Source organism: Acomys minous, assembly GCF_964271855.1.
Source record: "Acomys minous genome assembly, chromosome: 7".
In the NCBI taxonomy this organism is placed as follows: Eukaryota; Metazoa; Chordata; class Mammalia; order Rodentia; family Muridae; genus Acomys; species Acomys minous.
In genome coordinates, this window is record NC_140488.1 from 104,834,279 (window position 1) to 104,859,153 (window position 24,875).

The window sequence follows — 24,875 nt, forward strand, 5'->3', positions numbered from 1 at the left end:
TGGTTTAGGCAAGGTACAGTGGGGTAAAGGAGGTACTTCAGTGGAGCAGGAGTGAGTAACAGGAGGTCTGGGAGCTGCTGGTGGGATAAAGGTGGGTGTGAGAGAGAGTTGATGTGAGCAACCTGTTGCTGTAGAGGGAGAAAGGGAAACTGGGGGAGTTTGAGGAGAGGGAGCTGTGGGTTTAGGCCTATAGGGGAGAGGTTCATTAGCTGGGTCGAACATAGTGGAGAGACCATCCTGTTCAGGCTTCAGTGCTAAAAGGAACTGAATGGGGAAACATGAAGAAGAGAGAGAGAAGGCTGGAATCTGAGACAAGAGAAGGCTTGGACATAGGGAATCTCCCTCCTTCCATTTCCCTGATCACTAGCAACATTTGTAAAGAACCCTAAGAATATTGGGACCTAGAGTGCCATTATGTGGCTATTTGGAATGATTGTCTAAGGGGTATTGATTGAGGCCTCACTGCATTGCAAAGGTGAATAAATCTGGAGCCCCTCAGGTGGGGTTCCAGGTGGAGAGCCTGGTAGTTTTCCACAAGCCATCCAAAGGGTGACTGAGAGGGGATAGAAGACATGGATGAAAAAGGGAAGACGGAATGACACAAGCTGTTCAGTGGGTTCTCATCCTGTGTGACTTAGCTGAAGTGAGCAGGGGTCAGAACTTGGGGCCTGGTGCCCAGTAGCTTGACTTTCAGTGGAGCCTGAAGGTAGAGGCCCTTATGGCCTGAGCAGCAGAGCCCAAAACCTTAGTGTCTGGCACCTGGTACCAGGACTTTTGTCATAGCCCAAAAGTCTAGCCTGAAGGTGGAGACTCTGAAAGCCTAAAGGGACACAGGTTGTCTGGTGAGTCATTATCCAACTAAGCGGGAGTCAAAGCTGAGCCTGACTAAGCCCAGAATGCCAGAAGCCCATAGGCTAACAGTCTCTAGGAAGGGGATCTCATCCACAGGAAAGGGTCAGGGAAAGGGGTCACAAGGGCCCAGAAGAACATGGGATTATAGAGGCAGCTCTGAAGAGATGGAGCTAAGAGGGCAGGTAGGGTCACAGTGGCCCATTAGGGCCTAGAAGAGGAAGGGACTCAATGTCCCAGGAGGGCCTTAGGGAGGAAGGGTTGCAATGGCCCAGTTGCAGCTCCAATGGTAGAAGAATGGGTCATATGAAGAGGTCCAGTTGTAGCCTTAGAAACCATGGCTGGGGGTACCTCTGCCTCTAAGAGTAACAGAGTAGTGCAGGACACTCACCAGTCACTTCTTCAGACACAGGGAAGAGTTTTCACTAACCAGAAGGGGAAGTTTGCCTAATTATCACTGAGGGATGGAGTGTTTAGCAATCAATGAGCAGGATGATGAATCACTACAGGATAAGCTGAGAGGGATGGGATCCTCATGTGGCTCAGACCACTAGCGAGCACAAGCACCTGGAGAGCCTATGTGAGTCATGGCATCAAGTGTTGTTTCTGCTTGTGTACTGTGTCTGGTTTGACCTGCCTACCAGTACTCAGGTGGAAGGGTGTCTATAACTCTGAGAGATGAGGAAGTATCCCATCTATGAGGAGAGACAGTGTCCCAAGGGTACCCTGAGGCATGGGAGCCCAGGAACCTCACAGCTCTGAGAGGAGGCCTACTCAGCAGAGACAATGTGGCTCACAGGGAAAAGTTGCCACTAAACTCTGAGGAACTGAGGAGCCTGTGAACCTTAGCCCCATTCCTTCTCCAGCCAATACAGATTTCAGGAAAGGGTGACCCCTAAACTTTGAAGAACTGAGGAGCCTCTGAACCTTGACTCAGCTCCTTCTCCAGCAGATACAGCTCCCAGGGAAGGGTAGCCCCTAAACATTGAGGAACTTACAGTCTGAACTCCTCTGCTGCTTCTTCATTTCGCCTCCTCCTCCTCCTCTTCCTCTTCTTCCTCCTCCTCCTCCTCCTCCTCCTCCTCCTCCTCCTCCTCCTCCTCCTCTTCTTCTTCTTCTTCTTCTTCTTCTTCTTCTTCTTCTTCTTCTTCTTCTTCTACTTCTTCCAATGAAAGAGTCACAGCAGGCATTAAATTTCTTTAAAAGAGATTAATCAAACTGACAAATCCAGGAGAGAAGGAATGAATCCAGGAGTGGCTGCCTCTGTTCCTGGGAGGAGACAGCAGAGAACTGAGCAGACACACACAGCCTTTATATAGGGTTTCTTAGGGGCCAGAGATTTCTGGGGCAGGGATTTCCTGAGTGTGGATGGTGGGATTTCATGCCGGGGCTGTGGGATGCTCAGGGATTGGTGGAGGTTTGTCCAGACTTCTCAACCCAAACTAACATAATCTGTGATGAGTCCTACTGTTGGGCTGGAGACAGCAGTTATGGAGGTGTGGTGGGGGAGAAGCAGCTGGGCTGCAGGAGCTTTCTCAGGAAGAGGTGGGGCCAATTTTCTTCCTGGAGGGGTAATAAAGTTTACAATGTGTCAAAGACTTACAATGAGACCATTGTGAAGGTAGTAGGCTGAAGCGAAAGGGTTCTTGTCATCAATGACAGCTCCCTAGGCCTTGGCAGCAGGCTTCCTGAGGAAGGAAAAGTGTCTGGTTTTCACTGAGCAGTTAGGTGAAGCAGGAGTAGACACCACAGACAGTTCCTACTGAAGGAAGCAGGAAAGACTCAGGAGAGGCAGGAATAGTCACCCTGGACAGCTCCCACTGAGGCAATGACAGCAGCCTTGGCCATTTTGTCTCCCATCTCCACAGCCATAGGGCAGGAAGGAGGGGTTGCCTGCCTGGAGGCAGAAGGAGGTCTGGCAGGCAGCCACTTTCAATTTTAATGGCCACTGCTACTAAAGTGACAGAGTTTTGGGAATTGTGATAGTGTTAGGCACTCTGGGATGAAGGAATGGGAGGGAGTGGCAATTGGGTCACCAGAGCTTGAGGAAGGTATCCTGTCACAGGGATTGAGGGAGCAGTGGATAGTACCAGGCCACCTAGGCAGCAACAGCAGTGGAGAAATCCCTGCATGAGTGTGAATGTGAGTGTTTGGTTTGTGTGTGTGTGTGAGTGTGTGTGTGTGTGTGTGTGTGTGTGTGTGTGTGTGTGTGTGTGTGTCATTGGCAGCAGTGGTGGCCATGATCTGGGTGGATGGTGACAGAACCCCACATCAGGGAGAGGCTTCACTGGAGGCCCATCTGGCTGCTGCTGATCCAGAAATAGAATCCCTACAACTTCTCCCACAATCCCTAAGGCATCCAGACTGGAACCAAGACCTGCCAATTCCTTTTACCCACTCCTTGTCCTCTTCCCTTGCTTTACTCATAGTCTTGCAGTGAGTGATTCAGGACACGGGACGGTGCCTGCTATACAGGGACCTCATCTCGGCTTGTTCTTTTCATGTGCTACTTGAACTCAAGATGCTATCCCTATGTGGTGCATGCACATGTGTGAAAAGGTGTGAAAGTGTATGGATGCTTTCTGCAAGAGCAGAGGAGCTGCATGTGCAGAGCATCCTAGAAGCCCCCGAGAGCAGTAGTGTAAGGGGTGTTGAATAACCTTTAACACAGTTGAAAGTCAGATGCTGAAAAGCAGCAGCATAGTGTGGAGGCAGGGAAATGAAAGCCATGTTCACACCATCCCTGAGGGTGGCCAACACTGGATGAAGGACAGAGGGGATGGATGGCATACATTCATAGAATGGGCTGAGATAGAGGCTCTGACCTTTCTCCAACGGACCTAAGTCAGTGTTCCTTCTAAGAAGCAGTTGGTGCTATCACAGCCTGGTGGATTCTGGGAATCTGCTCTCAGTGTGAAATGCACTATGAAGAAGCACCTCTGCATTTCCAAGTAATGTTTTCCACTTTCATTCTACTTCCTGAACAAGGAGGTAAGGGAGTGGGTGAAGAAGGAAAACAACACACTACTTGATTCAAATTGCACACTGAAATGGAACTCTGTACTGATGGACACCACATCCTCCTTGGCTGTCAAGTTTTTCCCAGGCCTACAGACAGCATCTGGTTTATGGTAAAAAGGAAATGACACATCTGAGAATCTCACTCTGCAGGAGTGCTGGACTGCATGTTCAATGTGAGTACCTCAAAGGAAAGGACCATCTTATCTGACATTACCAGAATGCCTTTCAGAGACACAAGGGCACCTCAATCATTTCAATGGCATCCTCAGAATAAGACACATACTCATAAAAGCGAATGTCTCAGGTCCCAGTTGTGGACAAGCTAAGCCTGTCTATAACACCATCACTGACATTCTGCCACTGTCAAACCATGTAACATGGGGCACCTAAAATGGGGAGGCACATAGAAGAAAAGTTATGGACACAGCTCAGATTTTGTACTTGCACTGATGCTTCTTCCTCTCATCAAGGTAAGAACTCTGGGTGTGCCAGCATCCTTGTGGTCCTCAGGCCAACTGTACATCCCATGGCCTGGGTGTGTAAGAGTCACGTAAGAGCAGCTTTCAATTTGAAGGAACAGAGAAATGCATCAAATCCATACTTGGGACCAGTGAGGCAACCACAAGGAAGCATGAAAGCCTGGCAATCCTTTCATGTCTGGATTCTTTCTGTTTTTCAGAGCCCTGCCTGTGATAATCACTCAAGGACTGTCTGTCTAAAAGACTCATTTATGCCTATCCCTATCTTTGTTCCCATGGAAGATACAGGACCATGTGGAGTCATTGTCCTTAGACTGCAGTCACCTTGTGTTCTAGGAAGAACAGAGCCTTATGCACAGGCACTCCCTTGAGACCACCCCTTCCCTTGGGCCAGTTATCCATGAAGACAAGGCAACACATCCATTGGAGTTAGATCACTGTCCTATAGGGGTGGGAGAATAAAGATTTCTGTAGGCAAGCTGGCATAAACAGACCTGAGTAAGACACCCTCAGCTGGACCTTTGCCCAGGATGGCTTCATTATAGATATTCCTTGGCTGTTTGCCCAGATATATGTCCTCAGACCTGCTTCAGGACCCAGTGAAGAAGGGAAAAGAGAAAGTTTCGGTGGTTCTGAGGTAGGGAGACTTGAGCAGATGGTGAACAGTTGTTTAAGGGAAATCAACCATTGGTTGAAGAAGTAGCTAAAGGAATTAGTTGTTGAGGAGATTTGAGGAACAGAGGAAACAAATATTAGGCCAGGCATAAGTTGTGTTCCAAGCTGAAAGGTCTTGTAGCCAAAGAGCAACTTTATTTTTCTTCTGTTTTCCTTCTTTGTCTGTTACTTGCTCTCTTTTACTTGTCTCTTACTCCGTGAGTCAACCCCAGTATTTGGTTTAATGTAAAGTTCAATTTTTTTCATTACAGATTACATCATAATTTCTCACCCTTTACAATCAATAGATCATTTAAAAATCAGCAGAGCAAGAGAACAATCTAACAAAGAAATACAAACACTTATGTATAACCTACAATAAAGCATATTGCAAAAAAATCTATCAATATACAATAATAGTAAGCATGACCTGCTTATTTATTCTTAAACAATACTGGAGAAAGTTTAATAAATTTCACTGGTCTAAAGCCACTGTGTTTACATGATTGTCATAGCAACATAATATGCACTAAATATTCCTAACACAGAAAGAACTTGATTTACTTCCATTTCCAAACCAACAGGGGTGCTATCCAAGCCTAAGCTAACTGCCAACGGGTCCTCTGTTGTAAAATATCTGTAAAAGATGATATTCCAAGGCCACGTTCTTTTGCTCTCAAAGCAGATTATAAAGAAACTTTTCCACAGCTAAATTTCTCTAGCCAGGTACTGTTATGCCCAGGTCCTAACTTTCTTTCAAACATTTTCTTCCTTACTGCTCACATTCAGAGCCAAAAACTCTCTCATTGTCTCACGCCTTTGGTCAGATGTCTTCTTTCAACATTCTCTGTGGGAAAAAGTTTTCCATTGTAAATGTTGTTTGGGCTGAGGAATAGAGAAAAAGACAAGATTAGGAGAAAAGGCAGATTTAAAAGCAGATTTTAGGAAAAATTAGACCTGGACCATACATAATATTTGAGGACAGTGGTGACTAGCTGAAAATCTTTGGAACTTTGCCAAGCAAATCCTCAACAGCTGCTCTGGATGTTGAGAGATCCATACGAGGCAGTCAGAAGTCTCTGAAACTTTGTCAAGCAAAGCCTCTAGGACTTGTCCTTAAGTATGTGACACTACACTTCTCTTTCAGCTTAAAGTCCATGTCCAGTATGAGGAGAATGAGCTTGTGACCACAACTCCTCTATATATTTCTCTTCCCAATATGGGCTGGATCACCTCTCTTCTCACTAAGTGGTACTGGACTGGGTAGTTGGACTCAGATATATGAAGTTGTTGTGGCTGGAGGGTTTTCTGTAAAGTCTGGAGACAGCAGGAGGATTATATATTCATTTCTCCAATCGAGCTAGAGGATGTGGAATGTAATCAGTTCTCGGCATTTTAATGAGACTTAAGGGATGGACTGCAACATATATAAGAACCACAGGCCCATACCACACATGCCCTCTCAAATTCTCCATTTTGAAAACTTCCTCACTACCACCCCAACAGAAATCTCTGTGAACAAGGAAGGCTGGAAGAATGTTAACATACTGCCTCAGTCTGCCTAGCAACCTGTGACTTCATTGCCTCCATGTAACTGGCCGTTCCCCTGCCCTGAGGTATATAAAAGGACAAACGTATCTTGCCTCTCTCTTTCTTGTTCTTATTGCTCTTCCTCTCTTGCCATCTTTCTGTCTCTCTCTCTTTCTCCTTGGTGTGCACCTCCTCATATAATAAAATTCTCAGTATCATATCTGTTGTGTCGTGAATACTTCATATTTCACATTTACAATTTGTGACCTATACAGGAAAAGGTCTCACCATATTGCCTAACTCTAGGACACTTTCTATTGAAATACTGCCTGCAACAATTTGGCTACTGTTGCAAACTTTACTTTCCCATGCATTTTCCTACTCCAAAACTACAACTGCAGCCAGCATTGCCACCCTGCATGAGCTCAGCAGCAGTGATGGTTGCTTCAAAACACGTCCACCTTACAGCTGCCACAGGGGAGCAGAAGCCCTGCAGTCAGACCACAGTTCTCTGCTGAGACAAATAAATAAATGCTGTTCCTCCTGTCACCAGCTGACCTGGATACAACTTCAGGCTTCCTGGCTAATGGGTTTGATACATTTTAAAAATTGTTCTATAATGTTCTGCTGTATTAACATACACTTGTTTATAAAATTAAATCTTGTTTGTTATGCCCTACATTCATTCTCAAAGTCTAAAAATCACCCTTATAATATATATTTAGTCTTGTTTTTATTAATCTATAATATAGCTTGAAACATTCATAAGATATTGATATTTTTAAAATTAAAACATGTAGAAAACTGTTCTGCGCTTTATGGACTGTGCTATACATAACTTCAAAATTAAACAATATTAGTCTATCTAAAAGTTCTTAAGATAGACTGTGGTCTCACTGCCATCTTAACCATTTCCACAGGCTCAGTTCCAGGAAAAACTATGCTCTAGGCTTTAGCCACTTCCGTAAGGTAAGGAAATAGCAGTCTGTGATGCCCCCTGGTGCTGAAATCCGAGTCAGCCCTGGCAGGTACCTGTTTCAGATGCAGCCAGAAAGAGAACACTGGGCCCACAGCTGCTGCAGCCAGAAAGGGACACAATCCCACAGCTTCCTAAAAGCTATATCCTGTCTGCCATCAGACTGGCCTTTGGAAGTCAAAATGCTCGCATGCTGGCTTGTCCTCTGTGCCTAGCCACTGGAGGTTCAACCATCCCAAGAGCTATAGACACTTCCAACCTTCAAGATCCTTGACCTGGTGGAGTCCTAGATTCAGTAACCTCACCGAACCCAGAGAAATTCTGCAGTCTGTATTAACGTCATACTCAGGTGACACAATCACATTGCCAACTTCTGTCATGGGTGGCTTCAGATAGTTTCCTAGTCCTGTTCACATGCAGGAGAACAAAGATTAACCAACAGGTCTCAGTTCAGTCTACCTCATTACCAGACTTAAAAGACAGGACCCAGACACAACCATTTACCCTTCTTTTAGCTAAAGGACAGTGATTGCTCTCAGCAACTTCACCTATGTCTTGAAAATTCCATGATCCTTGTGAATGTTAGAGGGCCTAGGAAGGAGTTTTAATGTTCATACATGCAAATTACGAATGTTAGGAGGTCTAAGAAGATGTTCTATGAATGTTGGAGGGTCCAAGAAGCTGTTTTAAGTTTCATATATGCAGGTTCTGAATGCAGAAAGTCTAAGAAAGGGTTGCAAGTTCAAAAATGCAAGGCATGAAGGTCAAAACATCTAAAATGATGTTTTATTTCCTCCTATTGCTATGCTACTACTGACTGAGACTGTTTAGACTTTTGACACTAATCAATGGAGCTCTGATGTATTAAGCTAACTGTGGTAAAAACATTACAGTATATGATTCTTTATCATAGTTCCAAGCTGGAGATTTTAAATTTCATTTGCTTTGTCTTTTACTTAAAATGTTTCCCACTGTTCTCAAATTATATACCTACAGTCTCCTGAACAGAGGGCCACCCACTTTTTATGATGTGTACCAGTGTTAAAAATTAAGATCAAGTGAGCTTTTGCCCTTCTGCTCTACATGAAATTTCTGTTCTCCCCATGTTATCATTTCACAGATGTCAGAAAAGTACCAAAAGGCTTCTGCCTTTCCTAAGCTCACCTCAAAGAGTATTTATGCTTTTATCCCAAAGTATTTTCCCCAACCTATCCTATCCTATATGTCTACTACCTTTTCCTACAATGTTTATTTCACAACAGATTACAAACAATGATAACACGCCTACACATTTTCTTTTTGTGTGAATATAAAAGGATTACTTTCATACTAAAGGAAATCCACCTCTCAGGTCAAATGGAATCCAGATAAGTACGGTCAATCATTGATTTCCTACATTTCACCTATTTCAGAAGGTGGGATTCCTTCCAGATAAGTACTGCCAATAAACAGCTTTCATTTCCTACCTATAGTCTATTTTGGAGGGTAGGATTCCTCTCTCTTTCAGTGGTTTTTGGACTCCCTTCCCTAACTACCCAATTGCCACACTTCTGTGTCCAACAATGGCTGATTAAATGAATTCCCCATGAATACTCAGTGTAAATACTTCCCTTCATCCAAGAGATTGTAGAGACCTCTCCAATTCACTTGGAGTGGAGGTATCCAATCCCAGTCTATATAACTGTGGCTGGTCCTTCAGTCTAACATATAACTAGGACTTTTCCCACTGTGCGAGACGTCCACCAACATAGTCCCTGTTTCTGCCACTGCCCGGCCACCCAAAACTCCTAGTGCACTAGGTAGCTGTGTCCCTGGGTCAGCACATCCATCTGAGCTGCTCTCTCTTGGCCACTGACCAGCACTGACAAGTCGCTGAGACACTCTGTACCTGCCTTTTTGAGTCGCAATCCATGTCTGGGGATGCCCTAATGGATTATTGACTTCACCTCTCCATAGGAAATAGTCCATTTGCCTTCTTTCTAGGCTCAGCTGGGATGCCTTCTGGAGAATTTCAAATCCCTGTGCCCACATTAAGGACTACTAAGCTTACACACCTCTGCAACCAAACTTGGACAGATCCAAAATGAGACTTTTTAATTACCACCACCAATCTTCCTACATCCAGGACATCACCAAAGCAACTATCCACAGGTGCTCCAGTCCAACCTAACAGATCGTGACAGCTGGACCTGCATTGTTCCTCCTAGCTGGACCTGCATTGCCCCTCCTACTTGCAGATGTTCTCAGACCCTAGATAATAAATATAACAGCCTGCTCTTCTGGGACCTGCTCTTCGGCCTTTTAACCTTCTGTCACCACTCTACTGTCAACAGGAAGCAGTCAAAGATATTGGTTTTTTTCATCCCTTATCCACTACAAAAGGCTGGTATGGTGTCCTCCAGACCCGGGACAAACAGCTGCAGGTTCTTCCAGCACTCCTCGGACCCTATATGCTTCAGGGCATGGCTGACATCCCCTGCCCTCTATCCTGCACTTTTCAGGAGAGAGCTTTTCCTTCTCATTCATAATATCATCTGGACATTTTTGTTGTTCTTGCTTTTTTCCTCTCTTGCTCTCTCTCTTTTCCCCCTTACATGGCAGCAAAGAGCTGCTTCCAATGAACTTACATTTATATACGTTAACTTACCTTACATAAAAACAATCCAACGTCGACATTTTTTAATTATAGGAAAAGGGAGCAATGTTAGCATACTGCCCCAGTCTGTTTAGCAAACTGTGATGTAATTGCCTACCTGCCACTGAGTGTCCCCCTGCCCAGGAGTATATAAAAGGACAAACCAATCTCTCTCTCTCTCTCTCTCTCTCTCTCTCTCTCTCTCTCTCTCTCTCTCTCTCTCTCTCTCTCTCTCTCTCTCTCACATCATATAATAAACCCCATACCATATCTGTTGTGTGGTGAATATTTCCTATTTTAAAAAGAATATTTCATGGATTTGGGCATTCGCGTTCATCCACATTCCCCTCTCTTTGTGTTTCCCCGAGTCAATCTTTAACTCTCCTCCCCACTGCTGGGATAGAACAGCAGCTGCAGCCTTCCTTCCCCTGCCCACAACTCCTGTGGATCTCGTGAACCAATTCCTCTTAAACTGCCTCCCTTCACTGGTTGCTGTATCCCACCTGCAAACTCCAGCAGGCACTCCCTTCTAATCCACAGGCCACACCTGCCAGAAAACAAAGTTGCAGGTCAACTGCCTGTGGACCTTCTCCACTCTCTCTTTCCTGAGACTCATCTCCCCAGTCTCATCCCCAGTTCTGCACCAGTACACAGTTGTTAGACTTCTCTGCCCCCACTACCCTGCTCCCCATCTCTATGGGTCTCCCAGGCCATCCATCCTAACCCCTCCCTACACTTGATTCTTGGTCCCAGATTCCAACTCCAGCAGGCACCCCTGCCAACCAAAGGTCACCTCCTCCCAGTGCACCAAGTACGCTGAAGTCAGACCCACACATCCACTACTTCCCCCGACACCCAATTACCGCATTCTCGTTTCCATCTCTGCAGCAGGAAACCTGCTGTTGTCTCCCTTTCCTCTCTGACCCCTCCCCAATGTATCACCAACACATTCTCCTCCAACCTTCCTGCTCCCAACTCATCCCAGTACCCCAGCCTCCAGCACCAGCAGGCATTCCCTGTGAACTCTCCAGCTGAGCAGGCCAGGAAATAAGACAACATACAGCCTTCACATTCTGTGAAAAGCCAGAGAGGGAACAGAATCCTATACACTATACACAAAATGCCCACCTAATAAAGACAGGATGAGATCACAGCATCAACAACTGCAATCTTCCCAGTCCCAGATGCTTAAACACCAGGGTGAACCCTCAATCCACAGCTAGAAGTTCACATCGCCACTGGGGCCCAGCTGTCCTTCCACAGCAGGCCCTGAGTATGGCAACACAACTGAAGCCCAAGGAAAAAATTTAAAGCAGCCTTTATGAATATGATAGTGATACTTAAAGAGGGCATGAATACATCCCTGGAAGAATTCCAGAAAAACACAGTCTAAGAAAAATGAATAAAACTGCTAAAGACCCAAAATAAGAAATAGAGATATTAAAGAAAACCCAAGATGTGGAAAGTTTGAAGATGAAAATTTTAGGAATTTGAACAGGAACTGTAGAGGCAAGCCTCACTAACAGAATACAATGTGATGGAAGAGACAATCTCAACTTTTGGAAATACAATAGAAGAAATGGATACATCAGTCAAAAAAAGTTATTCTAAAAACTCCTGATACAAAACACCCAGGAACAAACCTATGAATAATAGGTGTAGAGGAAAGAGAAGAAGCCCAGCTCAAAGGCAACTGCTTTCAACAAAATCATAAAACAAAGGAGGAAGATGCCCATATAATTACAGGGTGAATACAGAAAACCAAAGAAATTGGACCAGGAAATAGAGTTCCCTCTCTACATAATAATCTTAACACTAAATGTACACAAAAGAAAGGACATTAGAAAATGTCGGAGGTTAATGAAGTTATTTCCCGGCTTAGTTTTTGATTCAAGGACCTATCCTTGAATGAAAGTGGGGTGTTGAAGGCTTCCACTATTAATGTGTGGGTATCGATGAGTGGTTCAAGCTTTGTTAATAACTCTTTTACAAATATGGGAGCCCTTGTATTAGGAGCATAGATGTTCAAAATTGTGATGTTTTCTTGATTGACTTTACTTTGACGAGAATGAAGTGTCCGTCCTCATCCCTTTTGATTAATTTTGGTTGAAAGTCTATTTTATTAGATATTAGGATGGCTACCCCAGCTTGTTTCTTTTGACCATTTGCTTAGAATATTTTCCCCCAACCTTTTACTCTGAGGCAATGTCTGTCCTTGTGGTTGAGATGTGTTTCTTGAATGCAGAAGTATGTTGGGTCATGTTTATGCATCCACTCGGTTAGTCTGTATCTTTTTATTGGAGAATTGAGACCATTGACATTGAGAGATATTAATGACCAGTGATTGCTAAGTCCCTTTTCGTTTTTTATATTTGTAACAGTTGAGATTTTGTGAGGTTGTGATTTTGCAATGGTATAGTTACCTATTTTCTATGTAGCTTTGGTTGTAGTTTGACCCTTCAGAGTGGAGTTTTCCTTGTAGTAACTTCTGTAAAGCCAGATTTGTGGCTAGGTACCGTTTGAATTTGTTGTTGTCATGGAATATCTTGTTTTATCCGTCAATGGTTATTGATAATTTCGCTGGGTATAGTAATCTTGCCTGGTATCTGTGTTCTCTTAGAGTTTGCAGAACCTCTGTCCAGGCCCTTCTGGCTTTCATGGTCTCTGCTGAGAAGTCAGGAGTAATTCTAATAGGTTTGCCTTCATATGTTACTCGGCCTTTTTCTCTTGCCGCTTTTAATATATTTTCTTTGTTCTGTATATTTTGTGTTGTTATTATTATGTGGCGGGAAGATTTTCTTTTCAGGTCTATTCTATTTGGTGTTCTGTAGGCCTCTTGTATGCTCATATGCATCTCCTTCTTCAAATTGGGGAAATTTTCTTCTATTATTCGATTAAAGATATTTTCTGGGCTGTGGAGTCGGTTGCCTTCTCTTTCCTCTATCCCTATTATTCTCAAGTTTCGTCTTTTCATGGTGTCCTTGATTTCTTGAATGTTCTGTGTCAGGAACTTTCCAGATTTAGAATTTCCCTTGATGCTTGTTTCCAGTTCTGCAATTGTATCTTTTAGTCCCAATATGCGTTGTTCCATTTCTTGTAATCTGTTAGATAAGGCCACTTCTGAGATGCTTGCTTTCTTTTCTGATGCTTCTCTTTTTTTTTCTTTTTTTTCTCCTTTATTAATTTATTCTTCTTACATCTCAATGGTTATCCCATCCCTTGTATCCTCCCATTCTTCCCTCCCTCCCATTTTCCCCTTATTCCCCTCCCCTATGACTGTTCCTGAGGGGGATTACCTCTCCCTGTATATGTTCATAGGGTATCAAGTCTCTTCTTGGTAACCTGCTGTCCTTCCTCTGAGTGCCACCAGGTCTCCCCCTCCAGGGGACATGGTCAAAGGTGAGGCACCAGAGTATGTGAGAAAGTAGACACTGTCAAGAGAACAAAGCGACAGCCTACAGACTGGGAAAAGACCTTCACCAACCCTACATCTGACAAAGGTCTAATATCCAAAATATATAAAGAACTCAAGAAATTAAACACCACCAAACCAAATAACCCAATTGAGAAATGGGGCTTGGAACTAAACAGAATTCTCAACAGAGGAATATCAAATGGCTGAGAAACACTTAAAGAAATGCTCAACCTCCTTAGTCATCAGGGAAATGCAAATCAAAACAACTCTGAGATTCCATCTTACACCCATCAGAATGGCTAAGATCAAAAATTCAAGCGACACCACATGCTGGCGAGGATGTGGGGAGAGAGGAACACTCCTTCATTGCTGGTGGGAATGCAAACTAGTACAACCACTTTGGAAATCTATCTGGTGCTATCTCAGAAAACTGGGAATAGGGCTTCCTCAAGACCCAGCTATTCCACTCCTTGGAATATACCCAGAAGATGCTACAGCAAACAACAAGAAAATTCTGATGCTTCTCGATCACATTTTTCTTCCCTGTGTTCCTTTATGATAGCTTCCATTTTTATATTCAGGTCTTGAACTGTTTTAATGATTTCTTTCATCTGGTTATTTGTATTTTTCTGAAATTCTTCAAATGCCTCTTTATATGACTCTTTTAAGTCTTCAGTCCTCTTGTTTGCCTCCACCTGCATTTGTTTACAGATTTTATTTTTTTCTTCCGTTATCATCTTACTTACTAAGGACTTGAGGTCATTCTCTTGAATATCAGTTGTTGTTGGGGTCTCCAGGTTGTTTTCATTGGGATTGCTGGGATCTGGAGATGCCATCCTGTTTTGGTTTTTGTTAGCATTCTTTCATTGTCCTCTTGTCATTTTGGTGACTCTGATGTTGGGAGGTGGTTTGTAGTGACCTTCCCTGCTTGGGAGTGGATAGTTGATGCCTGATTATAGGTAGGGTGCCCTTGCCTGTGGGGATCAGGGGGTATTTTCCTGGACCAGGCCTGTGATTCAGATTCTACTCCTGGAGATTCTTCTCAACACCTTAGGCTCCATGCTGAGTCGTGCAATGTAGGTTTCTGTTTGGGCCTTTTCACCTTACTCCTGTAATTCAGATCAGCAGTTTTGGGATCTAGAGTAAGGACAGCACACAAGCTCTCTGGTTGTGTAGGTTGATCCTAGTTGCCTGTCCTTCCTGTTGCTTTGTATCCAAGACTCCAGGTAGATCAGATCTTCTGGGTTGTAGCTGTCTTTTAGCTCTGCCTCTATACTCTATAGGAGGTTCCAGCCCCTCACATGAATTTGGGAGTTCTTGCTGGGTTTGCAGGAGCTGACCCAGCTAGGGTCTGCCTGTTGGAGATTACAGGATCAGTGCTTTGTAAGCCTGAAACAGTGTGGTTTCAGGCCACTGGCAGTATCCAAAGAGGCAGCAATTTCCACACCCCAGTATGCCAGGATACTCCCAGATTGCTTTAGGTCAGCAGTTAAGCCCTGCAAGCACGACCCATGGCTCCCTATATCGTGGCAGGTCCTGTCACACCCGCAGGAATGGATCCAGCTAGGTTCTGTTGTTTGGGGAGTGCCAGGTCACTGCCGGCAGCCCGGCCCTGTGGCTGGTGAATATGGCAATTCAGGCCGCTGGCGGGAATCCCCTGTATCTTCTCTTTCTGCCAGTGAAAGCCAGAATGCTCCCAGGTCACTTTAGGTCAGCAGTTAGACCTGCAAGCAAGACCCACAGCTCCCAATAACGTGGGCGGTCCCACCGGGCTGTGGGAGCAGTCCACGCTGGTTTCTAACTGCCCCTGTTTGCAGGGTCAGTCCTTCGTGTCTGGCTTCAGATTGGGTGCAGGACACAGTCTGCGAGCTACTTGCCATCTCTAGCTGTTTTTGGTGAGACCCGCCACCTATGTTTCCACTTGGGCTAGACAGGTGACCTCTGCAATTTGGCGTGATGTGGATGGAAAGGTTGAATGGTAGTGTCACCCTATTTGCTGAGACTCCTCAGGTTTGGGGCTCCAGAAAATCCCCTCCCCAAATGGTGAGTTTGGGTTTTATGTGCCTGCTGCAGCTTGGTTGTGGATTCTGTTTCAGAGTTTGGGGAGTGCGTTTAGCACCTCTGGGCTGTTGCTTGTCCCGGTGTTAGACCCACTGGTGGTCTACAGAGTTTGGGGCCCCACTCACCTACAGTTCTCAAAATCCAGCAGTCTGTGGCTCCATTCACGTCCCTGGTCTCCTCGAAGTAGATCAGCTATGGTGCCTACTGGTCGATGCCATCTTGGAATTCCCAGTCTCCCTATATTAAGTAATGGTGATCTGTGTGTTACATTTGAAGGAATTCTGTCCAGGGTTTTCTCCTGGAACATATAATCAAGTACCAGGTGTCTGGGCTAAAACCATTATTTCAACTGCAGACACCACACTCTTTGCTTGCTTGTTTGTGCGTACCGCAAACAAAACCAAAGTAAAACTCAAATGGCCCAAAAATCAGTTAGAAACTAAGATTTCCATTGCTGAAACCATTAGGGGCTCCTTATGAGATGTGTGTCCATGTGTTTGTAGGTGATCCAGACAGTAGACAACATGAGCTGTTTTCAAGAGAGCCTATGCATTTTTGACATGTGCTTTTTTTCCTCTAGAAGGATGGAAGAAGAATTCAAGAGTACCTCAAAAGAAAATAAAGATAGTTGAATTCAAGAGAAAGAAATGTGTCAGGTTTCTGCTACCTCCTGAAACTGACGGGAAAAGTAAACCATATTCCCCACAAAGTGCAGATGAGGAGATGTTCAAATATGAATACGACAACTGCCAGAGGTGTGGGGGGACTACATCTGGCATTCCTGCGAGGACCAGCGGGACTGAAGCAAACTCTCATTTGTCCCCTTGTGATAAGCTAACATTGGCCCTGAGTAACTTGACCCTCAGCCCTCATACCCCCAACCGCTGTCTTGTGCGAGAAAGGGTACATAAAACAGAGAAGCGAATGCAGTTGCCTGACAAGCAAGAGGATGTTTCAAAGGTTTCTCCGTGAAAGAACAAAATGTCTCCGATGTTGTCATCCTTATGTGGAGGAAGATCAGAACATAGATGATGATGAGCAGCAACACCACCAATTCCTTGGATGAAATCTTTGGGATCCTGGACACGAGGAGTAACAATGTCCAGCCTGGTTCCAATAATACCATCAGACTGTGATTCAAATCTATTCCACAAATGTAGCAGACTTGTCCTTAGTAGTGTTAGCATCCTCCCTGAGGCATTCTGGGAAGGGATGCTCCTTGGCAAGGGTGACCAGATAGCAGATGCTTCTACACTCCCCAGTGCTGCTGTTCCCATGGGGCTAGCTACCATTTTCCCCTCCTCGGATTTCAGAATTTCCCCCCCAATACATGGTGCCAATAAAGTTACAACATCTGTGTAGAGTTTCTGTCTTGCTGAATTCCAAACCACTTCCATTGTATTTTATTGACTGGCACTATGAAGGAGCACTAGGCCTGAGGGAGGTTTGTGTGTGTGTGTGTGTGTGTGTGTGTGTGTGTGTGTGTGTGTGTGTGATTTTTTGTATGTGTTTTCTCTCTGTATATGAAATTTTGTTTCAATAGTATAGTTTCAGAAGACTTTGAATGTATAGAGCATTGTTCATCTAGTTAGTCCATCTGATAGTTTATCTTACACTTTACACAACTAAAATACATCAAAAGCAGGGCCTAGTACTGGTATTGTGGGTGCGTAGATCTCTCTGTCACTATAACAGATGTGTAAATTCATGCAGTCAGCACAGCAATCAAGTCTCTGACCCATCAGAAAACTGATGCTAGTGTTTCTGGTGACACGCAGTAGCATGCTAATACTGGGGCAGCCACTGGATTGTTCACCATTAATTTCTATTACCATTTCATTTTTTGAATGATAAATAAAGTGTTTGAGGCTTGCCTTTTTAAGTTAACACTGTGCCCTCAATTCTACATACATGATTATGTGTGTCAAAATTCTGCTTTTGGGGAGATGCAGTTGTGGGCAGATTGCTTGCTCAGGTGAGTGGGGCCTTTGGTTTGATTCCCAGGACCACAATTGAGGAGGAGAAAGATGAAATCTCTATTCCCGCTCCTTTTCATTGCTGTGTGCCATACCATGGTTTATGTGTGCCATGAGTTCTTTTGTCCTCTCACCAGTTGGGCATTTTGGTTCCCTGATTTTGGCTAGCTAGTGTAAATACACCTACTGTGAACAATGGAATGAAGTAACAATAGTAGTAACTTTTCCTGTGGACACGTGATCCATGTAGTCTCAGGTTCTTGGGTCCTTTAACAGTATTAAGATTTAACTGCATGCCATGTAGTAGTAGGTCTTAAGCATAATAAAAATTAGTCCATTACTCCTACACCATTTATGCCACTATCAGAGCAATGTATCTTACAGACTGGTTGCTGTTGTAAGTCACAGGCTTAGTAGCTGGGTGATGCTAATGATCGCCTGTCTCCTTTGGTAGCCTGCAGAGTACTTTTGAGCACCAATGAAGCTAATCATTAGGGTTAAATATTTCAGTTGGGCACTAGTTTATGATTAACTTTGGAGCTCATACCTGTCAAGCAAAGTTCTCTGCTTTCAATCTCCACCAAAAACAAACAAACCCACAATTCATGTCCCCTCTAGTAGTCTTATGCAAGCTCTTTTGGCCCTTCCTTCTAGCTCATTTCCATTCTTTTGTGACACATGCCAATGGGGAGAGCACTTTTCTACAAGGCACTCTATGGCCATCACCTGTGGTAACATCCAGAGTGAGTAAAAGGAACCAAAGAATGAAACGCCCACACAACAACAGAAGACAAGTAAACTGTGCCAAGAAGCATTTCACACTTAATTCTCCAGATGACTGGATCCCAGTGCAAAAAAAAATTCGCAAAGATTAAAAGTCAAGATTATATGCCTCCTGCAGAAGCAATAGGCCCTGAGAAAAGGAATTTAGCTGAAACAGAAGAGAAGTACTTGAACACAGAAACTATGAATATGTTTTAAATCCTTAAAGAGGATATAAATAAATACATTAACAAAGACCATGGAAATACAACCAAATACTTGAAATATACCCAGAAGATGCACTTTCACACAACAGGGATATATGCTCAACCATGTTCATAGCTGCCTTATTCATAATAGCCAGAACATGGAAACAGCCTTCGTGTCCCTCAGTAGAAGAATGGATAAGGAAATTGTGGTACATTTACACTATGGAATACTACTCACTTATTAAAAACAAGGAATTTCTGAAATTTGTGGGCAAATGGATTGATCTAGAAATTATCATAATGAGCGAGTTCACCCGGAGACAAAAAGAGTCAAATGGTATATACTCACTTATATTGAGACACTAGTCCAAGGGGTATGTCCCCATGAAAAACTTTACCTACCAGGAAAGTGGGTCAGAGGGGAGGACATCCTATTGAGACTTTAGGGGTAAGAAGCCTGGGAGAATGAGGAAATAGAAGGATCCAGAGAGTCCTGGAAAACTATAGGCGGGTCTGGGCCCTGGGGTCCTCCTCAAACTATGGCACCAGCCAAGGAAAATATAGGTAGTAAACTTCAAACCCCTACCCAGTCTAGCCGATGGACAGGACATTCTCCACCGTTAAGTGGAGAAGGAGATCTGACTTTCACCCAAACTCTGGTGCCCCATATTGGACCATGTCCCTTGGATGGGGAGGCCTGGTGGCACTCAGAGTAAGGATAATAGGTCACCAGAAGAGACTCGATACCCTATGAGCATATACAGGGGGAGGAGGTCCCCCTTAGTCACAGACATAGGGGAAGGGAGTAGGGGGGAAGTGGGAGGGAGGGAGGAATGGGAGGATACAAGGTATGAGCTAACAATTGAGATGTAATATGAATAAATTAATAAAAAAATAACAAAAAAAAGAAAAAAGAAAATGTCAGAGGAAAATATTATCATACAAAGACAAACTTGTTAGAATTACACAGGCCTTCTTTGTGGAACCAGAAGGGCGTGGACAGATGTGCTCTGGACTCAAGGGGATCACAGATGCCAGCTGAGACCACTATACCTAGCAAAACTTCCAATCACTAAACATAGAGAAAATAAGCTATTCCATCCTAATGTCAAATTTAAACAATATATATCTAAAAATCTAGCCCTGTAGAAGTTGTTAAAAGAAAAACCCCTACCTAAAGTAGTTAACTATATTCCTGAAAACACAGGAAATAAACAACCTTATGCCAAAAAGTCAAAAGAAATAAAGCAGAGAGAGAGAGAGACAGAGACAGAGACAGAGACAGAGACACAGAGACACAGAGACAGAGACAGAGACAGAGACAGAGACAGAGACACAGAGACACAGACACAGACAGACTGAGAGACAGACAGACAGAGAGACAGAGGGACAGAGGGACAGAGGGACAGAGAGAGTCACATACATAGCGTAAGCACCACCAACAGCAACTAAATAACAAGAACCAACAATCATTGCTCCTTGATATCACCCAATATCAATGGTCTCAATTCCCCCATAAAAAGGCACAGAGTACCAGAATGGATGCTAAAACAGGATCCATTCTTCTGCTGCATCTTAGAAACAAACATTACCATCAAAGATAGACATCACATCAGGGTAAAGGGTTGTAAAAATAGATATTCCAAGCAAATGGACCTAAGATGCAAGCCAATGTAGCCATTTTAATATCTAGCAAAATAGACTTCAAACCAAAACTAATCAGACAAGATAGGGAAAGACACTACATACTCATCAAAGAAATAATCCACCAAAAAGACATTGCAGTTCACAGACAGAAATTAAACAGAGAAATACTGGACCGATCAGACATTATAAATTAAATAGACCTAACAGATGTCTACAAATACTTTCTCCCAAATACAAAATGTTGGTACGTTCTTCTCAGTATCTCATGGAACTTTCTCCAGAACTGACCATATACTCCATCACAAAGCAAGTCTAAACAGACACAAGAAAATTGAAATAACTCTCTGTGACACCACCAGAGATTGGCTGGATATCATCATCAATAGAAACAACAGAAAGCTCAAGGACACTGAAAGATCCTGTCCTGGATGGAAAATGGGTCAATATAGAAATAAAAATAGAACTTAAAGACATTCTAGGATTCAGTGAAAATGAAAAAAAAACATACCCAAACTTGTAGTTTTAATTGAAAATCACAGATTGTTCTACTTTGCCAATAAAGACTCAGGAGCCAAAAGTTGGGGTGAAATCCTACTATCTGAGAGAGGCAAAGAAAGCACCCAGTTTACCTTTCGAACCAGCTCATGTCCTGATGTAACAGGCCCAAAGGGCTCACTAGCTCAGCTGACAGCCAGGAAGAAAAGGCAAACAAACAAACAAAACACAAAAACAAAAAACAAAAAAAAAAGCCCAAGGCGTAAAAAATGCTTGCTAGTTCAAAAATCAAAAAGCCCAGTAAGCCAAAGGCGAAGGAGCTAAGGAGCTCAAGAGCTAGAGAGCTAAGAGCCAAAGAGCTAAAGCTAAAATCCTAAGAATAAATACTCAGAGTAAAACCCGAGAGCTAAAAGTGCCAAAGACCCCTCTACTTCTACACACTGTCTTAAATACCCTTACCTCAAATGTCCTCTTACACTTTAATTCCTGCCAGCTGGTTTCTTGCTCCACCTCTTGACCTAGGGTTAACTTAATTAAATCCTGTGTACAGACAGCTTGTGGATTAAAGGCATGTGCTAGGGCTCAGGCACAACAAATAAAAGACAAATATTAAAGTTCACAATCTTGGGGATCACATGGAGATCAAATATTCTGCAACACAAACTTAAAGGACACAATGAAAGCAATGTGAAAAGGAAATTCATGGAACTAAGTGCCTATATTTAAAAAATTGGAGAGATCTCATATTAGCAACTTAACAGCACACATTAAAGGTCTACAACAAAAAAAGTGATCACATTCTGGAAGGGTAACCACAGGAAATGGTCAAACTGTGGGCAGAAACCAATAAAGAGAAACAAAGAACACTACAAAGAATCACTGAAACAAAGTGGTGGTTCCTTTAGAAAATCAACAAACAAGACAAACTCTTATCCAAACTAACTGAAAGGCAGAGAGAAAATATCCAAATGACCAAAAACAGAGACAAAAACAGGGAAAATACAAAATGCACATAGGAAATCCAGAGAATTATTAAAGATATACTTTAAAAACCTGAACTTTTTTTTCTGATTTCCCTTTTTTTTTCTTTTTTTTCTTTGTTTTCTCCTTTATTAATTTATTCTTGTTACATCTCAATGGTTATCCCATCCCTTGTATCCTCCCATTCTTCCCTCCCTCCCATTTTCCCCTTATTCCCCTCCCCTATGACTGTGACTGAGGGGGATTACCTCCCCCTGTATATGTTCATAGGGTATCAAGTCTCTTCTTGGTAACCTGCTGTCCTTCCTCTGAGTGCCACCAGGTCTCCCCCTCCAGGGGACATGGTCAAAGGTGAGGCACCAGAGTATGTGAGAAAGTAATATCCCACTCTCCACTCTACTGTGGAGAGTGTTCTGTCCATTGTCTAGATCTGGGTAGGGGTTTAAGGTTTACCGCCTGTATTGTCCTTGGCTGGTGCCTTAGTTTCAGCGGGACCCCTGGGCCCAAATCTGCCTATCATAATGTTCTACTTGTAGGCTTCTAGGGAAGAGCCTGGAACATATTGGCACAGGAGACAACTTCCTGAACAGAACACCAACAGCCCAGACATTAATGTCAACAATTAATAAATGGGACCTCATGAGGCTGAGAAGCTTCTGTAAGGCAGGAGACACTGTCAAGAGAACAAAGCGACAGCCTACAGACTGGGAAAAGATCTTCACCAACCCTACATCAGACAAAGGTCTAATATCCAAAATATATAAAGAACTCAAGAAATTAAACACCACCAAACCAAATAACCCAATTGAGAAATGGGGCTTGGAACTAAACAGAATTCTCAACAGAGGAATATCAAATGGCTGAGAAACACTTAAAGAAATGCTCAACCTCCTTAATCATCAGGGAAATGCAAATCAAAACAACTCTGAGATTCCATCTTATACCCATCAGAATGGCTAAGATCAAAAACTCAAGCGACACCACATTCTGATAAGGATGTGGGGAGAGAGGAACACTCCTTCATTGCTGGTGGGAATGCAAACTAGTACAACCACTTTGGAAATCTATCTGGTGCTATCTCAGAAAACTGGGAATAGGGCTTCCTCAAGACCCAGCTATTCCACTCCTTGGAATATACCCAGAAGATGCTCCAGCACACAACAAGAAAATTTGTTCAACCATGTTCATAGCAGCCTTATTCATAATAGCCAGAACATGGAAACAGCCTAAGTGTCCATCAGTAGAAGAATGGATAAAGAAACTGTGGTACATATACACTATGGAATACTATTCAGCTATTAAAAACAAGGAATTCCCGAAATTTGTGGATAAATGGATTGAGCTAGAAATGATCATAATGAGTGAGTTAACCCAGAAGCAGAAAGACTCAAATGGTATATACTCACTTATATCTGCATATTAGCCCAAGGGGCATGTCCCACGAAAGCCTTCACTTACCAGGAAACTGAGACAGAGGGGAGGACATTCTAGTGGGACTCTAGATGAGAGAAGCATGGGAGAATGGCAAAGAAGAAGGATCCAGAGGGTCCTAAAAACCTGAACTTAAACAACTAGGAAAATCTAAAAGAAATGAATAATTTTCTTGCTAGACATTGCTTACTGAAGTGAAATCAAGACCAGAGACGAGATTTAAATGGACCTATAGCCCCAGAAGCAATCATTAACTTCTCCCAAACAGTAAAAGCCCGGGAATTTATCACATAATTCTATCAGACTTTCTTTTTTATTTTAATTAATTTATTCATATTACATCTCAATTGTTATCCCATCCCTTGTATCCTCCCATTCCTCCCTCCCTCCAGCTTTCACTCTATTCCCCTCCCCTATGTCTGTGACTGAGGGAGGGGGACCTCCTCACCCATTATATGGTCACAGCCTATCAAGTCTCATCTTGGTAGCCTTCTTATCCTTTCTCTGAGTGCCATCAGGCCTCCCCACCAAGGGGAAGTGGTCAAATATGGGGCACCAGCGTTCATGTCAGAGTCAGTCCCCACTCTCCACACAACTGTGCAGAGTGTCCAATCCATTGGCTAGATCTGAGTAAGGGTTCGATGTTTACTGCCTGTGTTGTCCTTAGTTGGGGCTATAGTTTGAGCAGAACCCGTGGGCCCAGATGAACCCATGATGATGTTCTTCTTGTATGTTTCTAGGACCCTCTGGATCCTTCTATTTCCCCATTCTCCCCTACCTCTCTTACCTAGAGTCCCAATAGGATGTCCTCACATCTATCCACATCTCCTGGTAAGTGAAGACTTTGATGGGACATGCCTCTTGGTATAAAAGTGACTATATACCATGTTAGTCTTTCTGCTTCTGGGTTAACTCACTCATTATGATCATTTCTAGTTCCCTCCATTTATTCAGAAATTTTGGGATTTCCTTGTTTTTAATAGGTGAGTAGTATTCCATAGTGTAAATGTACCACAGTTTCTTTATCCATTCTTTGACTGAGGGACACTTAGGCTGTTTCCAGGTTCTGGCTATTATGAATAAGGCCACTATGAACATGGCTGAGCATATGTCCTTGTTGTGTGGTGGAGCATCTTCTGGGTATATTCCACGAGCTGTCTTGAGGAAGCTCTATTCCCAATTTTCTGAGATAGAGCCAGGTAGATTTCCAAAGTGGTTGTACAAGTTTGCATTCCCACCAACAATGAAGGAATGTTCCCCTTTCTCCACATCCTCACCAGCATGTGGTGTCACTTAAGATTGTGTGTGTGTGTGTGTGTGTGTGTGTGTGTGTGTGTGTGTGTGTGTTGAAAATCACTTTATTGAAAGAAATGACAAGAACCAGTCTCCAAGCTCTCCAAGGAAATAAGTAACTCAGGATCAACAAATAAATAGGTGGTGTTCTTTCAGCCAGAAAAGGAACTGGAAGTACTGAAGAGCAAGCTCACCAGATGTTTCAGGAGAAGTGATCACTGTGGAGAGCCACAGATAGCAGCGCCCCCTGCTGCTTCCCCAGCACAATGCGCCCCTTTTGCGCATGCGCAGTGAGCAAGCCCCCCTTATGCGCATGCCTGAAGGCATAGCGTGAGGTGGTGTGATCTGAACAAGGTATAGTGTGAGGTGGCGTGATCCGAATGCACCAACCAAGAGCGACAACGTGGCAGTCTCTGATAGGACCAGGCACACTATAAAGGTTCTGTGGGAGCTTTTCCCGG